Source organism: Ambystoma mexicanum, chromosome 14 (genome assembly GCF_040938575.1).
Source record: "Ambystoma mexicanum isolate Mex_15411 chromosome 14, UKY_AmexF1_1, whole genome shotgun sequence".
Taxonomy (NCBI): Eukaryota; Metazoa; Chordata; class Amphibia; order Caudata; family Ambystomatidae; genus Ambystoma; species Ambystoma mexicanum.
Genome location: NC_090940.1, coordinates 523287991 through 523301494, shown reverse-complemented (window position 1 = coordinate 523301494; position 13504 = coordinate 523287991). Strand labels below are relative to the sequence as shown.

The following is a 13504-nucleotide window of genomic DNA, read 5'->3' as shown; positions in this document are numbered from 1 at the left end:
ACACAGCATCTTCCGTGCAGTGACACAGGGTTGTCTTTTAGACTTCCCACCAACTCCATTTCTGGGGCTATCTACAGTCCCCCAGAAAAGGGTAAAGTTGCCATTAACTTTACTTAGTCATTTAACCATAGATCCAGTACACCCCACCTTACATGGAGTACTGGAAAAGGTTAATCTGTATCCCTTTTTATCTGTACCTCCTAGAGCACTGTTTCGCTCTTTTAACATTTAGACTTGGCTGGTGGCAGTGGTATCTACCCTAACTTTTCTACCGCGATTATATTATATAAACGTGGTATTGTTTTAGGCTATTATATTAGCCTCAAACTTAAACCCGCTTGACCAAATACTTTTTCTTTTGGCTCCAGTCGGGTTTATTCGCCATTTCATTTTGTTAAACTCCTTCTTGTCTTTTACTTTGCGTGGCAAATCAGTTTTGCCTCCTTTGTTCACTGTTTTTTGACGGGCTTCTGCCAAGAAGCCCTCCTCCAGGCACCTGGGTGTCTAGGTGGGCTGAATGTGAGGGAGGTGTGTAGTCACCCCCTGCACAGGGTATCCTAGGAAACCCAAGTCGCACTTTGCCATGTTTGGCTGAGGTGGTTGTCCGGGCTGGACAACCCCCCTGCTTCGTGATTGACAGCCAGGCTGTGTGAATGTGGCATTTTCGCATAAAAGGCAGGTTTCTTGGGCTAGTAGTCAGTGTCGCCACTGGAACTACAAGGAACTGAAGAGAAGCGGAGAAGAAGACGGCTGCTGCAACTACCCCGTCCCGGTGAATCCCTGCTGCAGTCCCTACCCTTCGACGACTAGAGAAGATCCAGTCCGGAGTCCTCTTCCATTGAGCCTATTGGGGATAACCAGCTCATCTTCCACAGCCAGAGGATCCTCTTCTTGGTCGAAATCGCTGCACGCTGCTGTAGTGCTCCGGATAGCCACCTGAAGAGCCTCTCCTGTTTTTAAGGAGTGCACCTTTTATTCACCGTCGTTGCTGCCGGCTTCATCCCTGTGTGGTGTAGACCCCTCCAGACGTCCTCCTTTGCACCGAAGCTTCACGAACCGTGGGTCTGCAGGAAGCCAACAGGAACAACTGCCGTGGCACCAGCCTCTTCATTGAATAGGGTACTGTGTTCTGCTTGAGGAATTAGGGTGAATGCCTTTTCTTCGCCTCCAAGGCTTGCCCTTGTTTTCCCTCCTTCTTATAACTTTTGCTTCCTCTGTTGACAATATCTAAGTATTCCTGGCAACTTTGAATCTTGAACTGTCCGACTGTGTGATCATCGACAACGGGAATCTGGTTCCACTTGACACTGGCTCTGGCCTATTGACTCTTGAATTCCGTCAAATAGTGTTCTCTGATTCTGTCTGCCTTGACGACAAAAGTATTGCCTATGATTTTTGCCCCCAACTCTCTCTGGTTAACTCAGGTGCTAAGTGTGTTGTTTGCCCAGGTAACATTTCTTCCCGCGGATACGCGTTTCTTTAGTAAGACCGAACTGTCATTACTGTCAAAAAGTGATCGCAAGTGTATTCCCGGTAACGTCTTTTGTTTCACAACACCGGTCCGTTAAAACATAGGGTACTTACCTTGAGTTAGAGTGTACCAAAGTGAATTGGTTGGTTGTAGTGTATTTTACGTGTGGTTTCAAATTAATAGAAGTGTTGTGTTTATAACAGATGGTTTAAAAATAAATGTACTTATATTTTTTTACCTGAAACCTTGAGTCAGTGTTTGCTTGAGTCACATTAATTGTGGTCCCTTTGTGTAATCTCTGCTACTGCTCATATACTCTTGAGATAAGCCTGGCTGCTCCGCTACTGCTACCACTTTAACATAGTAGTACAGGCGTGTACCAAAGGTAAAACTTGTATTTCCACCTGTAATCTTAATTGTGTGTAGTGGTCCCTAAGGGCACTGCACAGGATTCTGCCTAACAGTGTCACAAGCGACACATATAAGCATGTAAATGTAAGCTGTACTTTGCGTTCATAGATCTCAAACAAGAATTTGACAGCATAAATAAATAGGGAGAAGCTCTGGGCTAAACTCAAAACATGAGACTTTCCCCCAGATCTTCTAATGACCATCAGAGAGCTATCATTATTTACCAGACTATGATCGGTCTACAGAGAAGTCTGAATCAGTTAATTCAGTATCTTAAAAACTATGATCTTTGTTATGAATACCAAAAAGACAAAGGTCATGGTCTGGCCTCAGAACCCATAAAATGTGTCAAGGAAATGTCCTATTTGGGGGTTCCCCTCAATCTGAGCTCTGTAAAAATGCAATGCATGACACAACCCTAAGAATGAAATGTGGCAACCCAGGCTCTTATGATACAGAGGAGATATGAGAAATGTTCATTGATCCCCACTCTCACCTTCTTTAAACAGAAGGTGGTCCCTATTCTGATATATGTGGCAGGGACTGCGATTAACTTACCTGTGCACTTCTACGAGGTTTTAGAAGGCCAATCCTGGAAGCAGGTATTACATCTACTGAAATCCCTTCCAACGGTAGCCATCCGATATGAACTGGGGCTACAATCTGTCAACTTGATTATTGGATGAGATCCCTGGCGCTTTTTAGGAAAAGTGTCAAAGTGGAAGGCCCCCTCCCATTTAAGATCTTGTAGAATGAAGGAAGAAAAGAGCTATTAGATTCATGGAAAAACAACTGTGAGGCAGTATTAGAATCTCTTGACCAAACTAAGCCTACCCTATTAGAAACCCCCGATAAGGTTAAAAAGAGGATCCAGGAGCAGGACTGGATCAGAACACAGGAGCAAAGGTTGACATGCAAACTCTCCTTTAGTATGATGTGAGAACAGAGGCCTATTAATCAACTCCCTGCATATGTATGCATAATAAATTCCCTTCACCTTACTATCGGGATATGTTCATGTGGCTAAGGCTGTATTAGCTATACAAGAAGTCTTGGCCACTGGAAGACAAATAGAGAAAAAGGATAGGTTCTGTAGATTTTGCTGTGAGACTGAAATTATTGACACTGTTAAACATTTGGGGGCCGATTCATGGAACAAACGTGCGCCGAAAATCTACGCGCAAGCAGGCGCAAGCAGAAAAAAACAGGCGCACGCGCACGCGTGCGATACATGGAAGTCCCTGCGCGTGTACACCCCGGGATGTGCGCCAAACCCGTGCATGGCGCACAAGTCACTGCAACATCCCGAAAGGCGTGCGCGACGCACACAGTGAAAGCGCACAACCTCGGCGCATACACCAGAAAGTGGGCGGGACATGGGGCGTAACGTGCGGAATGTGGAACAACGCGCGAAAATAAGGGCGTAACTGGGGATGTACTGCAGGGAAGCAGACGGAACGCCCACACGCACCCGAACCACACATATTCATGGAATCGAATAGGGCAAAGCCACGCAGAGCGAAAGACACGCACAAGCCCAAACACGTCCGCCACACGAAGGCAGGCGGTAGCGTCCGTGCGCATTACAAAAGTGGCAACATACAGCAATAGTGCCTGTGCGAGCAGGGTACGCGTATCTCAGGGGTGCGCGGGAAGTTCCACACGCGATTCCATCAGGGTACGTGTATTTCGGGGTGCGCGTGAAGTTCCACACGCGATTCCATCAGGGTACGTGTATTTCGGGGTGCGCGTGAAGTTCCACATGCGATATCAGCAGGGTGCGTGTATTTCAGGGTGCAGGGGAAGTTACACACGCGATTCCAGCAGGGTACGTGTATTTCAGGGGTGCGCAGGAATTTCCACACGCGATTGGGCCCGTGCGAGCAGGGTACGCATATCTCAGGGGTGCGCGGGAAGTTCCACACGCAATTCCATCAGGGTACGTGTATTTCGGGGTGCGCGTGAAGTTCCACACGCGATTCCATCAGGGTACGTGTATTTCGGGGTGCGCATGAAGTTCCACACACGATATCAGCAGGGTACGTGTATTTCAGGGTGCAGGGGAAGTCACACACGCGATTTCTGCAGGGTACGTGTATTTCAGGGGTGCGCGTGAAGTATCACGCGCAATATCAGCAGGGTACGTGTATTTCGGGGTGCGGGGGAAGTTACACACGCGATTCCATCAGGGTACGTGTATTTCGGGGTGCGGGGGAAGTTCGACACGTGATTCCATCAGGGCACGTGTATTACAGGGGTGCGCGTGAAGTTCCACACGCGATATCAGCAGGGTACGTGTATTTCAGGGTGCGGGGGAAGTTCGACACGTGATTCCATCAGGGCACGTGTATTACAGGGGTGCGCGTGAAGTTCCACACGCGATATCAGCAGGGTACGTGTATTTCAGGGTGCGGGGGAAGTTACACACGCGATTCCATCAGGGTACGTGTATTTCGGGGTGCGCGTGAAGTTCCACACGCGATATCAGCAGGGTACGTGTATTCCAGGGGTGCGCGGGAAGTTCCACACGCGATAAGCCTGGGTACGTGTGTTCCGGGGTGCTGGGAACTTTCACACGCGATTGGTGGAAATCCACGTGTGTTCTGTCATCACGTGCAATGAGGGAAACACCTGCGCGCGTCACGTCACAGACGCGCTCATGCGCTAAGGGCCTTTGGTCCAATGAAATCGCATATGCGTGCTGCCGTGCATACGTGCATGGCCCTTTCCTCGTATTACACGCGGACGTGCAGTTTCCTAACGCGCTTACGCGCATGGGCCCTTTCCACGTATTACACGCGGACGTGCAGTTTCCACACGCGCTTACGCGCATGGGCCCTTTCCTCGTATTACACGCGGACGTGCAGTTTTTCACGCGCGCTGAAATGCGCATGCATGTCTGTACGCGTCACGTCACAGGGGCGCTTGCGCTTGAGGGGCCTTCTGTCCAATGAAAATGCGTATGCGTGCAGACGCGCTTACGCGCTAAGGGCCTTTCCTCAAATTAAACGCTGACGTGCAGATTTTTCACGTGCCAAATCACTCCGTATCAAGCTGGCCACGCGTATGCACACGGAAGACCACGCTCCTGCCCAGAAGGCCGAACTACTGCCCCCCAGAGCCCCGAGCACACTCCCACCTGCCATCTGCTGCTGCCTGCTGCCCACGTGCACTGCCATTTGCTGCCTGCACATCAGCCAGGGGTGCTGTTGCTGTGACCACCCCTGCTGGAACCGAAGACTCCCGACTGGGATTCCATCGCTCCACAGCCCAACCCCAGGACCCAGTTGCCCACCCACTCCTGCCTCTGGGGTTGTCATGTCGGGGCAAACACCATCTGTGACCACTGACAACCCCCGGCCAGAGAGGCAGAGGGGCACCAGCTTCAGTGCCACCGAAGTTGGTGTCCTGATGGAGTAAGTCCTGGGGCAGTATGATGCCCTCTTCGGAAGTTCCCGCGCCGACAAGGAAGGACGGACTCGGATCTGGACTGACATCGTGACTGCCATAATCGCGGAGGGGGTGGCAGTCCGCGACTTACAACATGTCAGGAAGCGCTGGGAGGACTTCAGGTCCAGGACCCTGAACAAGGCCCGGCGCCTCTTGAAGAAAGCGGATGCCAAGGGGCGCCGGGGCCACCTGTCGGAAGAACAGATGAGGGTCCTGGAACGCATATCCCCAGCGGTCCACGTCCAGGTCCTAGAGAAGCAGACCCGTCTGGAGTCGAGCGGTGAGTGTACATGCATCCTGATTGTGAGCAGTGCGTGTGGTGATTCTTCGGTAGTGTGCAGGTTGCACATCTGTTTGTATGGGGTCGAGTATGGGTGGGGGTGTACAGGGCCGTGGGGCTGACACATGCGAGGGCTGTGATGTGTGAGACATGGATGGTGCTTCTGTGTGTAGGCTTGCATGCCAAATGCAGTTGTGTGGGCACACATGTTTGGATGAATGTGTATGCAAGTAGACATGTCCGTGATGTCACGCATGTATGTTGTTTTCGGCTGCATGTATCAGCACTGTGTACATGTGCATGCGTGTGTATTTGACAAGGGTGCAACAGTGATGCAACATGGATGCATGTGACAGCGGGATGTGGAAGCCTGATTGGCAGATGTGACATGGATGCCCGTCTGAACAGTGCGACACTTGGCAGAGGTGTACACATGCATGCAAGTGTGGTGGTGTGTGTACATGTGTGGTGCACTTCCTGTGTTGCATGTGATGTCTGGCTCACCTTTGGCTGCTCATGCTGTTGTATGTGTATGGATGGTGGTGGCAGTTGCGATATGGCTGTGGTATAGCTCATGTGTGCGAGTTGTAATGACATGTGTGTTTGGGATTGTGATGACATGTCTGAGGTTTGCCAATGCCACTCATGTGCAACTGTCATGTGTGTATGTGTCCATTGTACAGTGCCCTGATGCCTGTGTTTTGTTTCTCCCTGCCTGCAGCGTCAACTGTAGAAGAGGGCGGAGAAGGTGCTGTGGAGCACAGCGGCGGGGATCCCACCGCCAGCCGGAGACGCAAGGCCCGGCTCCCCTCCCGTGTTGTCATCTCGTCGGGGAGTGAGGAGTCCGGTGCCGCGTCCCAGGCCGCAGCTGCCGGGGGGAGGTCCAAGAGGCGGAGGTTGGAGTTGGACTCCTCGGCAGCAGAAGGGGCAGCTGGGACCCCACAGGGCCCAACAGGGGAAGATGGCACGGAGTCATCCAGGTTGGTCGGGGGTTTGGTGGAGGAGGAGGCCGTGCAAGCACCAGAGACGGGGTCTGGAGGTGGGGATCCCACTGGTGCTAGTGGTGCAGTGCAGGACCAGGGACAGGAGGCAGCACAGGCTGCCGCGGAGGTGCCTGTGTGCAATCCTGTCCCCGATCCTGTCCCTGCATCATCTTGCACCAGCAGGGATGCCTACGTCCAGACCCGTTTTCAGGCAGGGGATGAGCTGACGTCAACTGGCCTTCCTCTGCCTGCGGACGTGGCTATCCAGGTCCGGGTTGAGCCTGTCCTGGCTGGTGTGGCGTTGCGTCAACGGGCCATGCGAGGTGACCTGCAGTCTTTTCATGGAGAGACTGCACGTCATCTGGAATGGCTCGTTGACCATGTCAGCCTGCTGGGACAGGTCACCCAGGCCGGATTCCTCCGTCTGATGGGGCTTGCTCCGACCCCCTCCTCAACTGGACCCCCTACGCGCCAGTCGTCCTCTGTGCCATCTTCCCACCCATCAGTCACCTGGGTGCCATGTGGAGCTGCCTCTGACGGTGCGGCCAGGCTGGTGGAGGAGGCATCCCTGCCACAGTCGGGAGTCGGACGTCCAGCAGGGGTGGCCACATCTACGACTGCACCCCAGCTGGCGGAGGATGTGCAGGCAGCAGGAGGCAGTGCACGGGCAGAGGCAGAGCAGCAGCAGCAACATGGTGGGAGCCATGAAGGCTCGGGGCCTTCGACATCGGAGGGGCAGGCATCGGCCGGAGGGCAGGAGGACCCAGGACAGAGAGTGTCTTCCGTGTGGCAGCGGTTGGGCCACGCCATAGATGCGGAGCGGCGGCGGGCGGAAGAGGCGCGGCTCACAATGGTCAGGGTGGAGAACTCCATGCGGAGGGCCCTGAGGCGGGCCGAGTGCCTCGAGGCAATCCGCAGGGGGTTGGAGGAGGACACGGCGTCGTCCCTGCGGACCCTCGGGGCCATGGAACAGGACCGCCTCCGGGACATCGAACAGGAGTTCGATGATGCCCTGGCCCGGAACCCCACAGAGTGAGCCGCTGGACTTGTCCGCCGCCTTTGTATATAGTTCTTTAGTTTTAGGTTTCCTTTGTTTGTTCTTATGATTTGGAGTCGACGGACACTGCTCCACTTTTTGTATATAGTTGCATTTTAGTTAGGGTTTTTTGTAGGTTTCCTTTGTTCAGTTGGGCTCATGGACCCTTGGATGTTTTGTACATAGTTCTTCATTGGATTGATTTTATTTTTCATTTGACTTTGGACAACATTTTTTTGGATTAGGATTTTGTGTTTTTATTTTTTTAAACGGACATGCAGCTTATCTTTTTTTCATTGCCATTGTAGTTTGTTTCATTTCTTTTGCATTCTTTTTTTTTAATACAATTTTGTTTTCATACTTCACTGTGTGGTATCATCTCATTGGTTTCATGCATGTCATGTTGGGTGTTTTCCCATTCAATTGCAACCATTGTGTGTGACGGACATGGGTTCATTTGCTTTATGAACATTGGGGGTGTAACATGTAATTTCCATTTCCATGTGGGTGAATGGGTTACTTGGTAGGGCTTTTTAGCTGTGGAGGCTGACCATAACGCACATGATTGGGGATTGTGAGGACCTGGTGGAGGCTGCCCATGGTGGCTGGGGGGTGGGGGTGATAGGTGACATGAGTGGGGCCTGCTGGCAGGTGCCCCACAGTGCTGGGGGGTGGGGGCGGTGGGGAACATGAGTTGGACATGGGTGGGGGCCTGCTGGCAGGTGCCCCACAGTGCTGGGGGGTGGGGGTGGTGGGGAACATGAGTTGGACATGGGTGGGGGCCTGGTGGAGGCTGCCCCTGGTGACGGGGGGGTGGGGGTGGTGGGAGACATGGGTGGGGGCCTGGTGGAGGCTGCCCCTGCACTGCTGGGGGGTGGGGGTGGTGGGAGACATGTGTGGGGGCCTGGTGGAGGCTGCCCCTGGTGGCTGGGGGGTGGGGGTGGTGGGAGACATGGGTGGGGGCCTGGTGGAGGGTGCCCCTGGTGACTGGGGGGGTGGGGGTGGTGGGAGACATGGGTGGGGGCCTGGTGGAGGCTGCCCCTGGTGACTGGGGGGGTGGGGGTGGTGGTAGACATGGGTGGGGGCCTGGTGGTTGGTGCCCCTGGTGGCTGGGGGTGCAGGGGGACATGCGTTGGTGGGCAGTAGTGCAAGTTGACATGTGGGTTGGCTGGGGGGCATGGCCATGGTGGATGGGGTGCCTGCAGGACATGTGCAGGGTAGGCCCCTGTGGTGTGAGCCACCTGCAGGTGCCGTGAAGGGTGTAGAGGGAACACCTGGGAGGGCCCACATGTGCAATTCACGTGTGGTGCTCCCCGCGCACCCCTGTAATACACGTACCCTAATGGAATCACGTGTCGAACTTCCCCCGCACCCCGAAATACACGTACCCTGATGGAATCGCGTGTGGAACTTCCCGCGCACCCCTGGAATACACATACCCTGCTGATTTCACGTGTGTAACTTCCCCTGCACCCTGAAATACACGTACCCTGCTGATATCGCGTGTGGAACTTCCTGCGCACCCCTGAAATACACGTACCCTGCTGAAATCGCGTCTGGAACTTCCCCTGCACCCTGAAATACACGTACCCTGATGGAATCGCGTGTGGAACTTCATGCGCACCCCTGAAATACACGTACCCTGCTGAAATCGCGTCTGGAACTTCCCATGCACCCTGAAATACACGTACCCTGATGGAATCGCGTGTGGAACTTCCCGCGCACCCCTTAAATACACGTACCCTGCTGAAATCGCGTCTGGAACTTCCCCTGCACCCTGAAATACACGTACCCTGATGGAATCGGGTGTGGAACTTCCTGCGCACCCCTGGAATACACATACCCTGCTGATTTCGCGTGTGTAACTTCCCCTGCACCCTGAAATACACGTACCCTGCTGATATCGCGTGTGGAACTTCCGGCGCACCCCTGAAATACACGTACCCTGCTGAAATCGCGTCTGGAACTTCCCCTGCACCCTGAAATACACGTACCCTGATGGAATCGCATGTGGAACTTCACGCGCACCCCTGAAATACACGTACCCTGCTGAAATCGCGTCTGGAACTTCCCATGCACCCTGAAATACACGTACCCTGATGGAATCGCATGTGGAACTTCCCGCGCACCCCTGAAATACACGTACCCTGCTGAAATCGCGTCTGGAACTTCCCCTGCACCCTGAAATACACGTACCCTGATGGAATCGCATGTGGAACTTCCCGCGCACCACTGGAATACACGTACCCTGCTGATTTCGCGTGTGTAACTTCCCCTGCACCCTGAAATACACGTACCCTGCTGATATCGCGTGTGGAACTTCCCGCGCACCCCTGAAATACACGTACCCTGCTGAAATCGCGTCTGGAACTTCCCCTGCACCCTGAAATACACGTACCCTGATGGAATTGCGTGTGGAATTTCACGCGCACCCCTGAAATACACGTACCCTGCTGAAATCGCGTCTGGAACTTCCCATGCACCCTGAAATACACGTACCCTGATGGAATCGCGTGTGGAACTTCCCGTGCACCCCTGAAATACACGTACCCTGCTGAAATTGCGTGCATAACTTCACGCGCACCCCTGAAATACACGTACCCTGCTGAAATCGCGTGTGGAACTTCCCCTGCACCCTGAAATACACGTACCCTGATGGAATCGCGTGTGGTACTTCCCGCGCACCCCTGGAATACACGTACCCTGCTGATATCGCGTGTGGAACTTCACGCGCACCCCGAAATACACGTACCCTGATGGAATCGCGTGTGGAACTTCACGCGCACCCCGAAATACACGTACCCTAAAGGAATCGCGTGTGGAACTTCCCGCGCACCCCTGAGATACGCGTACCCTGCTCGCACGGGCCCAATCGCGTGTGGAAATTCCCGCGCACCCCTGAAATACACGTACCCTGCTGGAATCGCGTGTGTAACTTCCCCTGCACCCTGGAATACACGTACCCTGCTGATATCGTGTGTGGAACTTCACGCGCACCCCGAAATACACGTACCCTGATGGAATCGCGTGTGGAACTTCACGCGCACCCCGAAATACACGTACCCTGAAGGAATCGCGTGTGGAACTTCCCGCGCACCCCTGAGATACGCGTAACCTGCTTGCACGTGCCCAATCGCGTGTGGAAATTCCCGCGCACCCCTGAAATACACGTACCCTGCTGGAATCGCGTGTGTAACTTCCCCTGCACCCTGGAATACACGTACCCTGCTGATATCGCGTGTGGAACTTCACACGCACCCCGAAATACACGTACCCTGATGGAATCGCGTGTGGAACTTCACGCGCACCCCGAAATACACGTACCCTGATGGAATCGCGTGTGGAACTTCCCGCGCACCCCTGAGATATGCGTACCCTGCTCGCACGGGCCCAATCGCGTGTGGAAATTCCCGCCACCCCTGAAATACACGTACCCTGATGGAATCGCGTGTGGAACTTCCCGCGCACCCCTGAGATACGCGTACCCTGCTCGCACGGGGCCAATCGCGTGAGGTACTTCCCGCGCACCCCAGTGATACACGTAGCCCGCTTGCTGTGCTGGTACAGGGTTAGCGCAGCCCTTTGCGCTGGATTGGGTATATTGATGGCTTTTCCCTGCGCGAGAGGCGTTCTTGGGGGCGTAACTGGCGCTGCTGCAGGGTCGCTGCGCCACTGTGCGCCACGGCTGGTTTTGGTGGCTGGAATCCATGAATACGCTGTGCGTGGAAATGGATTCTTGCGCACGCAGCTGGCTCAGGGATTCGCACGCGCACACTGTGCGCCAGCGGCGTGCACCACTTGTGCGCTGAATTCTATGAATTACCCCCTTGATATTGGAATGTTCAGGATTATCAAGCTTGAGAATTATGTATATGAAAGATGTCATGCAAAGTTTGAAATCACTATCCTTGGAGAACTAGTGGTACATGTTCATAACTGGAGAAACAATTCCCATGATTTTGGCCGTACTGAAATTTGTGGTAGCATCTTTGAAATTGAAATAGGATGATGTTTAATGAATTTCAAGTCTGATTGGGTTAAAAACTATCAAAGCATAAAATATGGAAGTTGGAGAAAGTTAGGACGTGCGTAGGTTAGATGTGAATTGAATTTGTGTTTTGAGACGCAAACTGAATTTGTGTTCTTTTTCTAACCCTTCTCTGGATGAATTATTGTGATGTATGTTATGATGAATTTTATGAAAGGTTTGGTATAAACCAAATAAAAATAAAGAAATATACAAAAAATAGCCCAAACTAAAAATGGCTAGCGTGGCAGGCTCAGTCATTGTAGCAGTGGTGAGTTCAATTCTATAAAGGGCACTGGTAGTAACTGTATTTTTTCCATATGTCCTCTGGTAACCAATTTTTCTAGTTATCTCCGGTATTGTATTTATTGTTTACCATTGTGATTAGTTTACTGTTAACACTACTATGATGGTAATCATGTAACACGATCCGAATCTCAAATTGGCACTGCCAGTAGTGCTAATTGCCATCAGGGATATTTCAGCACTAAAGACCACCAGGGTTCTAATGACCCCTGGAACTTGCAGTTCTGTGTAAGAAACATCCTTGTAAGAAAGAGCTACATTTTCTAATGAACAGTTACCTCACTATGGGGCAGATTCTCACAAAGGAGTGCAAATAAAAGGAGCACATAGAATCTGCTTGTTTCATTTCTGCTACTCTTAGAAATGCACAGGTCACTCTATTCTCAATAGTGTTCTGTGCATATAAGGAGGAGCTGGATAATAGCTCAAGTTTGCATACATTGGTATTGGGAGATACTTCTATCCCACATGGATGCTGAAGGGCATTTCACAAAGACGTGCCCCCAAAGGGCACTTCTCTAGGAAATGCTTGAAAAATAGAAAGCATTTCCATTCCTGTTTAAAATCACCCTGTTATGATTTGCGCCTCCCCCTGCGCCTATTGGAAACAAATGCGCAAACGGGTGAAAAAGGGGATCTGAATGAGCACATTTAAGAATCGATCATTCTGTTGCCCTTTGTGAATTGGACTGCTTCTATTTTTTGGTACAAACGATGAAATGCGCTAGCACATCTGTTTACTAACGTCAAAATCAAGGTTTGGAAATCTAGACCAATATGTTTATGTCAGAAGTAGATATATTCACTAACGTAAACCTAAACATTCAACTGTAAAAGTGTCTATATAAAAAATGACATATTCTGTGATTTAGCTTTATATTAATAGAGCACTGTGGCAATACAGAATAAATTAGCAATAGCGCGCTTTGCTATCATTACTCGGGCAGAAATCACTGTCATCGTCGACTTAAGAAAAATAATTTGTTTTAAGCTTAGAACTGAAGGGTATCATAGCGCATGCGTTTCACCTCGGATAACCCACTCTGCCAGAGCTGTGATTGTACAATTTATAAATAAATGTTTTGTTCCCCTTCGGACAGATAGGGTTTATTGTTTTATAAAAAAGTAACTAGAAAACACAGTAATGATGTATTTTTAAGATGAAACCCCTTAATGCTAGTGAAACACAGCTGAAATGTATTTTTTATGTCTTATAGGAATACCTTTCTAACAACTAAGGTAAATTAAATGTGATTATGTGAGCTGAGACAGTTCATGATGTGATATCCAACTCAACATAGTCACGTGAATTTTCGAACGCTTAGACTTAGAGGTAAGTAACTAGTAATGCTTTCATTACTTACTGGTAATTTGCATAGCAATGAGTCCTACACTTGTTCTTCACAGTCCTTTTGCTATGATGTGAGTCATGTTATAGAAACCAGACTTTGAGCTATCACATTACATTGTTTTAAGGATTTGATTGGTTTTCAATTAAGTGTCTGTAGAGGTAGCTATCAAAGATATTGCAACTATTACA

At 51.2% G+C, this 13504-nt stretch overlaps 1 long non-coding RNA gene across 1 annotated transcript in view; it reads left to right on the top strand.

Annotated features, from left to right (window-relative positions):
• The window catches only part of LOC138526924 (uncharacterized), a 617101-nt gene extending 603803 nt beyond the window's left edge, over nucleotides 1–13298 (top strand). The window contains exon 3 of the long non-coding RNA XR_011283777.1: nucleotides 13182–13298. This is a non-coding gene — a long non-coding RNA (uncharacterized lncRNA). The remainder of the gene's footprint in view (nucleotides 1–13181) is intronic.
• Nucleotides 13299–13504: the final 206 nt, after the last annotated feature.